The sequence below is a fragment of the Triticum dicoccoides genome, chromosome 2B (genome assembly GCF_002162155.2).
Source record: "Triticum dicoccoides isolate Atlit2015 ecotype Zavitan chromosome 2B, WEW_v2.0, whole genome shotgun sequence".
NCBI classification, from domain to species: Eukaryota; Viridiplantae; Streptophyta; class Magnoliopsida; order Poales; family Poaceae; genus Triticum; species Triticum dicoccoides.
The window spans coordinates 633,807,094-633,816,624 of NC_041383.1; the positions used below are offsets into that span (position 1 = coordinate 633,807,094).

Consider the following 9,531-nt stretch of genomic DNA (forward strand, 5'->3'; position numbering starts at 1 on the left):
CATCTTTTTCAGCTCTGCTCGCTCACTTTTGAAAGGAAGACTTAGTTTTAGATCGGCGTTGGTTTTTCCAACGAAAAACAAGAACATTCTTTCACGAACTTCCATGACAAAATGCTAGTTGCCTTGTAACACATACACTGGAGCGTTTGTCCCATCGACGAAGGCCACTATACGCGTTTTCTGAAGAGCAACATTCTCTTATAACCAAACATCACAAAGACAGAAAGGAGTATCCTGAACGTAAGGCCAATGGCTAGCAGACTTCGCTGAACACTCACGATATTCATCTAAAGCTGGATGCATATTATATCTTGCCTTGGTAGAGCAAAACTTTGAACCCAACACAAGCAACTCTCCCGGTTTAGCGATATTGATGGGTTCCAGCCTCATTCCACTAGCCCTAAAAGCATTCTAAATATATAAAAGAGGGGGAATGGATTCTACAAGAAAAGGCGGGCAAAGGTAGTTCAGGGGTCAATTCTTGGAGCATAGCTCATTTCTAAGTCCCCAACCCATCTCGTGCTCGTGCTGTACGCGATCGAATCTTGCGGCCGGATAGAGCACTGGAATCACCGAGTCGTATGAAAAGAGGGCTCTTCTTTTTAATCTTAACACAAAGGCTAGCTCCCCTGGGGGTTGTCATATTACAATCATTTGTATTACTTTCCTACCAATCCTGAACTAGCTATGACCCTTATAGCGAGCCTCGCTTTACCGTTTCAGATAGAAACATATGGCGCTCCTAAAGTCGATTGGATACTTTCTTTTTTATTGAATTAAGCTAAGCCGTGGACTTTCTCACGTGAAGAACTCCTTCTTATGAGCTCATGGACTTGATCAATGCTAGTTCAAGTTCACGTCATATTAGGAAATTAGTTCATTAATTCTTTTATTTGCCAACGAAGAAGCCTTGCGCTACTCGGAAAGTACTGACTAGAGGGGGGGCGTGTGGATCCACAGTCCTAGCCATTCTCACAACGGGATAATAAAGCGAACAAAGACCATGAGAAGAGATTACAACATCCAGAATGAAGCCTGTCAAGCCAACCTTCCCTCACTGCGAAAATGCAACATCCGGCGTACTCATTGGCTTTGACCTCAGATTCATTACTTGCTAGAGAAGTAGTTTACATAACTGTCACAGCTCCAATGCGATAATCTTGTTAATCAGCAAAGTCGCTAGCCTAAATAAGGAGTTTACAATCGCTTGACTATAAAGGAAAGAGCGGCTAATGGGAGATTGCTTGAGTAGGCTCAGTAAGGGATTACCCGCGGGCAGGGTGAAAGAGCTTTCATTAATAGTATGAACTGGTGGATCAGCAAGATAGCTAGATCTCCTTAAAGGAAAGCCAAATCCAATTCTATATTATATCAAACTATAAAGCAAAGATGAGGAAGCAGCGCCTTTACTCGCTCGAATTAGAGGAAAAAGGGGATATGCAGCAGTAACAGCTTTTCTTTCAATGGTAAGCAGGAAATGCGAATAAGAGAAGGGTAGAAGAAGCGATCCGCGCATTTCCTTATCTCACAACGGATTTGACTCGTTAGAGAAATCATTTCTTAGGTATGCTACATTCTTTGAAGAAAGAGTAGGTTCTGCTATTTAAGACTTAGAGGAAGTGATTTCCGGGAACTAGCAGACCAAGCCAATCAACAAGGAAAGCCTGTCAAGCAAGGAAGCCACCAAGCAAACCTTTAATAAGCATCTCTAGCGCAGTCACTTCTCTATAGAAAGAAAAAACCTGCAGTCAAGACTAGTCACATTAGTGAAACAAGTGATTCGCTGACATTCAATTCAAATAGAAAGAGTAGTCACAGCTACGACAAGTTGCTCTAAGAGGAAGGAGTTGACTTACTTTCAATTCCTAATACAGCAAGAGCGGATTTATTTCATGTAGCATTTCTACCCCTATAGGATTTCCCATCTTAACCGAGAATGGGTGCCCACCTTGTACGTACCGAGAATGGGTGCAGCCCACCCCATCTAAAGTAGCCTGAAATTCGTTCCTCTACAATCCAGAGCAGTCCGAACATGTACCGCGATTTGGACGGACAAAGAATGCCGTACACTTGAGTGACCCCCTTTTCTGTGACCACCACCAAATTCAAAAGAAGAGGTGAGATCACCCTGCAAAAATCCTTTGTAGCTCTTAAAATATGGGCCAACCTCTCCATTAATATTGATACCCACTGCACCTCCTTCTACCACTTGTTTAATCCAACCTCTCCACTTCTCACTAAAGAAAACCCTTTTTAAGCAAAACCTCTTGTAGAAAATCCCAATTCACCCTGTCATATGCTTTTTCAAAGTCTAGCTTGAGTATGACCCCCTCTGGTTTAGTCCTCCTAAGCTCATGAAACACCTCATGGATAGTGACCACCCCATCTAAAATATTTCTGTTTTTCATAAATGTCGTCTGACTCTTACTCACCACCTTATCTGCAACTCTCTCTAGCCTATTTGTCAGTACTTTAGTCACAATTTTCTAACAAACATAATATAAACATATTGGCCGATATTGCTTGATAGTTGCAGCATCTTTCGTTTTAGGAATCAGAGTAGCCACCCCATAATTAAGTCTTCTAAGTTGCAACTCCTCAGCATGCGGGCTATCAAGCATTCTTTTGACCATCTCTTTAACCATCTCCCAAAAATGTTTCTAAAAGATTACTGGTAAGCCATCTGGGCCAGGAGCTGTATTGGTTTTCATCTCTTTAACTACTAACTCTATTTCCTCCATAGTGAAAGGCTTAGTCAACTCTTCATTGTCTAGTTCTGATAGCATGTGCTCTGTTGACCAAGGGGCTTCCACGAAGAGATATGTACCCCCTGTCCTCTGAACCAAATAGTCTCTTATAGTAACTAGAAATGTGTTCTTGCAACTCTTTCTCATCTTGTATAACATTTCCTTCATGTTCCAAAGAAGCAATATTACATTTTATGTGTCTTCCATTGGCAGCACTATGGAAGAATGAAGTATTTGCATCTCCCTCAAGTAACCACTGACAAACTGACTGACAATGTGGACTGCATGAGCAATGTCAGGCCGGGTCATAGTGAGGTACACAAGGCTACCTACAAGATGACGATAGCGAGTGGTATCCCTCAAGAGGAGTACCATCACTAGGGCGCAATTGGAGATTGAGCTCCATGGGTGTAGCGGCAGTGTGTGTATCAGTAAGACCTGAGCGTGAGATCAAATCCTGAGTATAGCGATGCTGAGAGAGATAGTAACCATCATTAGTTTGATCAACCTCAATTCCCAGAAAATAACGGAGAGAAAATCAATCTGACATCTTGAATTGCTCACTCAACTTTTTATTAACAAACGCAATGTACTTCTGATCATCTCCAGTGATCAACATATCATCAACATAGAGAAGAAGCAAGGTACGACCGCGGTCAGATGTATGAGTGAAAAGTGCAGGGTCATGCTCACTAGAAGAGAAACCAGCAGCTTGAACCACAGAGCTGAACCTCTCAAACCAAGCACGAGGTGGTTGCTTTTTTCCCATAGAGGGCCTTTCGAAGGCGACAAACATGACCATCAGGAACTTCAATACCCAGAGGTGGTTGCATATAGAAAAAACTCATGTAGATCACCATGAAGAAAAGCATTTTTGACATCCATTTGAGAGATTTTCCAAGATCGAGCTGCAGCCATAGCAATCAGAGTACGAACAGAAATTGAAACAACGCAACCGTACTATCTATTTACGATAATTTGATTGCTGACAACACAACAACATCACGCTTCTCTTTCTTATTCTTATTTATATAACTGTCACTTTACCGGGCCGGAAAAGTGACACCATCACGTCTCAGGGTCGTATGCCTGGAACAAGAAGGGTCGTCATACAATTTCGGCGATTACAAAAAAGAAGGAGGCGAGCTCCCTATCCCTCTTTGCCTTTCCACTTCCCTCGTTCAGGAACAAACACTTCGCCCAATTCTTTTGAGTCCCGGCCCGGTTTTTCCCCACTAACCAATTACGTTATGACCACTGAACAAACTTGGTTGACGAACATGGTTTATGCGCCGCTAATCTAGCGGCTTGTCGAGCATTTGACAAACTCACACCATCCATTTCAAATGGGATTTGTCCCGTGGACACACGAGCAATCCAACCCGTCGGATTTCCTTTTCCTCTTCCCATTCGAACTTCTGCGGGTTTCCCCGTAATAGGAAGATCTGCGAGAACTCTTACCCATATCTTACAATTTCTTCGGAATTGTCCGCTCATAGCACGATGGAATTGTCCGATTGTATCCCGACGCGCTGCTTCAATGGCTCGATATGAAAGACGACCAGCTCTACAACTTTTGGTGCCATATCTTCCAAAACCAAGTTGTGTACCATCCGGTTCGCGACCCCTACTACATCTGCATTTAAAATATTTACTATATTTCGTACGTTTCAGATATAGCACGTCCCTTCTTATTTTGACTATATGAGATCCGCACTTTGACACCTGAAATTCCGTTACGAGTAGATACTTCCGCAGGAGCATAATCGATTTTCTTGTTAAATACATTACAAGATGTTTTTCCATACTTTCCGCATTCAGTTCTAGCTATTTCCGCACCCCCTAATCGACCAGAACAACAAATACGTATCCCCTCCACCCCTTTTGGCATTATTAATGGAATATCCTTCACTATTTTACTAAAAATGGAACGAGATGAGATTGGATTGTTCCTCAGTTGAAAAGAGATGTCTTGAGCAATCAGAGAAGCACTTTGATAAACAGATTTGATCTTTACCGACTCAATTAAGGTATTAGTGTTTGTTCTATTAGACAAAAAAGATCGCATTTTTTGCACTTCGTTCAAATAAGAGTTGTACCCGTACGGAATTCTCCTCTTTCTCAGTATGATCTCTATCATCATCTCTATTCCCTTTATCAATTTTCCTATCCTACCTAGGTCTATGAATTTCTCTATCAATTCCATTACCTTATCCTTACCCATGAGGTTCCTACATTTGATCCTAAATTGAGCTAGGAGTTGTTTCCGGGCATACTCAAAAAAAAGGGTTATTATACACCCCAACCCCATCCCTTGGAAAAAAGAAGGTAGCACCGAAGAAAGGAAAGAGCGATATGGTGGTTTTTGTTGTTCCCGCGAAGCGAAGATCATTCGCTTGGCGAATGAAGTGGATCAGCCTCTTTTTGGCTCGGGCCAAACACTTTTTCTCGCTAGTAGAGCTTTCTAAAAAAAGCGATGCGAGAGCGTATTCTCTTATCTAAGCTTCCTCCCTTCGCTCCCCCCATCGTAGATGGTTCAGCCACACCCGGTGCCACGAAATGATTGAGAACTAGGACGGGGTCGAAATGCATTTTATTCTTAGTATTAAAAAAGTATTGCATGACCGAATAATTCAAGGAGGGGCGCACAGCGAGGAGGGTCCTTTTTAGTAGATGACTCGTCGGGCCATCAGAGCGGGACTTCTTTGGTAAAAATAACTTGATTCTATTCCTTTTTAGTAAGGACGCGGCATTTCCCATAAGGAAAGGTATGTCATTTACAACCCCGGCGTATTGAGGCCGCTTGAAGGCCCCGCTCACCGGAAGTGATTTATCAAAATTCTTCTTTCTCGATGGTGATCGGTCATGGTATCCATAATGTTGCATCTTTTTCGGCCAAATCCGGATTTTGTTTTGCTTCTCCCGGTCGATCGACTCGACTCTTTTCCCTGCCCCCCGGCCTCTCACATCGTTTCGTTCTTCCTCTGTACCCTCGCTTGAATGAAGACACCCGATCGGCCCGACTTTCCCAAATGTCGGCCACCAGCCCTTTTCCTGTAGTACGGGTCTTGATTTCTTGTCTTGTTTTCGTTTTAGTCGTGGTGATCGCCCGGGAAGAAAGAAATGAATGAATGTCCTTTTGGGAAAATGTAGAATAATACACCTACCGAGACGAAAGCCAAGGGCGAGTTTCGTAGGTGGACGTATCGAACTAAAATAAGATCTAAGATTGACATCTTGATACAATGATTTACCATAATAATAAATAGAGTCAATGGTGACAGAGCCGTGGGAAGAGCCGCTTCTTTTTTGCAGCGGGGGCTTCCATTCACCAGCGCAGACTACATACACGTGCTCTCTGAACCATGCTAGATAGTCACCCATCACACGGCTCTCAAACCCAACCTGTGGTGGATCCCGGGAGACAAAGCAAAGTCAAAGCGCTTGATCCTTTGCCCCATACTTTGAGATCTTCCTCCCCGCCGATCAAGCAGCAACGCAGCTCGTGATAGGCTTAGCTTAAGCCGCTAACGTTCGGTTTAGATAAGTAAAGTCCCTTCGGTCGGTTCGCTCAGGTGGTCTTCCCTTATTTTCCCTAACGTTCAGAGTTGTTCCGGTTTGAGAAAGGAGAACCGCCAAGTCCACTAGGGGCGCCCTGAATGAATAAGAAATGGACAGCTGAGGTCAGGCTTGCATGAAAAAAGAAGATAATAAGTTAGATGTACACACCTGAGGTTGGTAAGAACTGAGGGACAATGCCCCCCCTCACTGGGCCCATCAGCGAAAGCAACTGCTACTTAATCGTAGGTTTGCTTTCGTGCAAGGCCCCCGCTGCTGGAACAGGCGGTTGTCATTTTCAAGTAAACGCCCCGCCCCCTTTCTTTGCCCGCCGGCCGCCTAGCTCGTTATTCTTTGAGATCTGGATAGAGTCTCGCTTCGGGGCGGGGGAAGCATGGATTCGATAGATCTATCGAATCCATGCTGCAAGCAGCAATCATAGGCTAAAAAGGCAATAGTCTAACGTTGGGGTAGGGCGCGCCAAAACAACCGGGGGCCCCGGAGGGGTCAATACAAAAGTATTATATTCTTTCCACTTACTTTCATTGGCTAGCTGCCTTTTGTAGCGCGCGTACTCTGATCCTCTTCTACGAATCTACAACTCTCTTTACTGAGCGAGACTTCAGGCCCGTTCGGAGGCTCTCCACTCCTCGACTCTCTCCCGGAGCGGCCGGAGCTACAGTTTAAAATTATGGAGTGGCCGAAGAGGTACTCCGCAGATCCTCGTATTCTGCGGAGCTGGGCCAGTGCCGAACAGGGCCTTCATCTATATCCCTAAAACTGGATTTGGATTCCCATTTATTCTTTGAATGACAGCTTCAACTAGGCTCCACCTTAGAGAGGGTTTTCGGTTTGAATCAAGATAGGGTCAGGGGCGCGTCGGAACGGTAGCTGCTTAGTCTCATCCGAGAGTCCAATCTCTTTTGTGCTTGCTTTTGTGTCTTTGAATAAAAAAGAAAGAAGGGGGTCGATTTAGGATCCTTCCCTTCCACTGCATAGCTGCGCTATCAGGTACTACGAGCCCTCTGCCCCACGCATCTAACCAGCTCGCGTGGTTCACCGGTTCCACCGAAAACTCTCATTTGTTGAAGCGGAGCATAGTGTGGCGTCGAGCGAGAAAGGTCTCTTTTTTGGTTTATTCACTGATCTGAAATGAAACTTAGCACTTGTTTTTTTATTGATTCCTGGGGCTAGGCGTTCGCAGAATCAGTCTATCCGAACCGCAGACGCACTTCTCAGATCAGTGACGGCCTCTCCAGCAGAGCTGGGCGCCGGGGCCCTGGATGCGCTAGCGATCGGCACATTAGGGGAGTACTTTCCCGGGTTTCTCGGCCTGGTATCCTTATCCTCGCGTTCATGATATCTACATTCAACTGTGCCCCGGAGACACGGTCGAAGCACGCCCGCCCCGTGTGCGTCTTTCACGACATGCTCTGGTCCCGGGTTTCTTCCTGTGGTCTTCTAGCGTTAGAAGAAGTCGTGTCCGTCCCGGACATCTGCAACGTCCTCTCACGCCTTTTTTGGGGGGACAAACAAAGATCAGGAAAAGACGGACCGAACCCATTCGATGACTTTTGCGGTCACCCTCACTGAACCGACTTGGATCTGAACTACGATTCAGATCAAGTCTTACCGAAATTGGATTTCCTTTTCGTGCCATATGTCGCTTAGACTTTACTTTTTTCCCTTTCCTCCCTTTCCTCTATTTGTTCGATAGGGTCTTCATTTTATTCGAATTCTAAACCCATTGTCGTCCACAGTTTCCTTGTCGACGCGAAGGGGCCAGCAGCCCCCAAACCAAAGTCTGAGATCAGAACTCATACCGCGGTTGTGTCTTGAAGGCCGCATGCAAGTTTTGAAATATTTAGAGAGTATGTGTTAGTACGAGATCGCGCTATCAACTTATTTCATCTTTCTCGATGATTAGGACAAAATTGCATCCCTTAGGAACCGTACATGCACCTTTGTTTGGATGCCGATCTAATATTGTTACAATACGAAATACTTGAAGGCCACACGCAATTGACTCACCTACATTTTATGCTCCCACCCTTTTGTAGAAAAAGCCTCTGCCTCTGGGGAAGTGCTCACATCAACTCCAATTTGGATGGAGCTTCTCGATGGGTTAGAGCGTTTGCGAACCAAAAAGGGGAAAAACCCATCCTCCAAAGTAGTGAAGTGAGCCAGTACAATAAGACAATAGGTCTCATGGGCCAAGCCTGCTATCAGGCAGTGAGTGGGAATCAATCCTGAAAGAGAGAAGGTCTAGTGCTCTCAGAAAATATTTGATTCGCCGAAAAATTGGCTTTATCAGACCAATCCATGTTCAGAAGCCTTCCATCAAAAGTCAATGGTCTAGGCCGCTTTCCTTGACTTTGAGTTGGATCTCATTCTTCTTCCCGGCACAAAAAGAGGGTAGACTTCATCCGAGACACATGGGTTCTTTTGCTTCCTTCAAAGAACTTGTCTTTGAGCCTCTAAAAAGAAGGGCATAGTATCCCAGCCACCTAGACCACCTAAAAGGAAGGAATTGGTCTTTAGCTTTGAGTGATCCAATCATTGGTGAATGGGTTCAGTAAAGTAGAAGGAAAGGGCCCCCTGGGAAATTCATAGCAGGAAAGACTGGCGCCGATCAGCGAAAGCGAACCCTTCAGTACATCGCGTTCAGCCCTCCCTCAAAATCCCATTTGTTTTATTGAGGAATCACTCTTGATCCTCTAAAGGCTCTTCTCCGTCTATAACTCAAAGTCCATCTGTCTCTCGTGGAAGCGCTTTAGAGTGCCTAGAAGATCCAGCAAACGGGGGTGCCAATGCTGTCCCAAGACCAGATCACGGTAGGTAGCTGCTTTAAAGAGGTTGGGAGACAGACTGGTGAACAATCTTCTTCTTGTTTTCTCCGACCTAGAGCACTCTTTTTTTCAATCGTACGAAGAAACTCCGTGAAAAACCCAGCTATCACTCCTATGAGACGGCTAACTCCCAACTCCCGATACATTCTTTAGAGTCGACCAAAGGACTCGTTGGTTTGGACATAGTTTCTTTATTCCTGTGTTTCTGTTTTGCTCTCCCCCTTTTTTCACTTAGTTTAGTTGGAATGGAAAGAGAACTTCCTTCAGTTTTTCTTTTTTTTGTTGCCTGGTTCGGTCTCTCCGAGTGGAATAAGTGGGTCCTTCTTATTTTTCCTGACTGATGAAGGTCGAAACTGAAGATCGAATCAAGCGGAGTC

The 9,531-nt window shown here is 44.7% G+C and overlaps 1 pseudogene; it reads right to left on the minus strand.

The window, feature by feature from the left end:
• Window positions 1–4,276: 4,276 nt before the first annotated feature.
• LOC119365285 lies at window positions 4,277–7,982 on the minus strand (annotated as a pseudogene).
• Window positions 7,983–9,531: the final 1,549 nt, after the last annotated feature.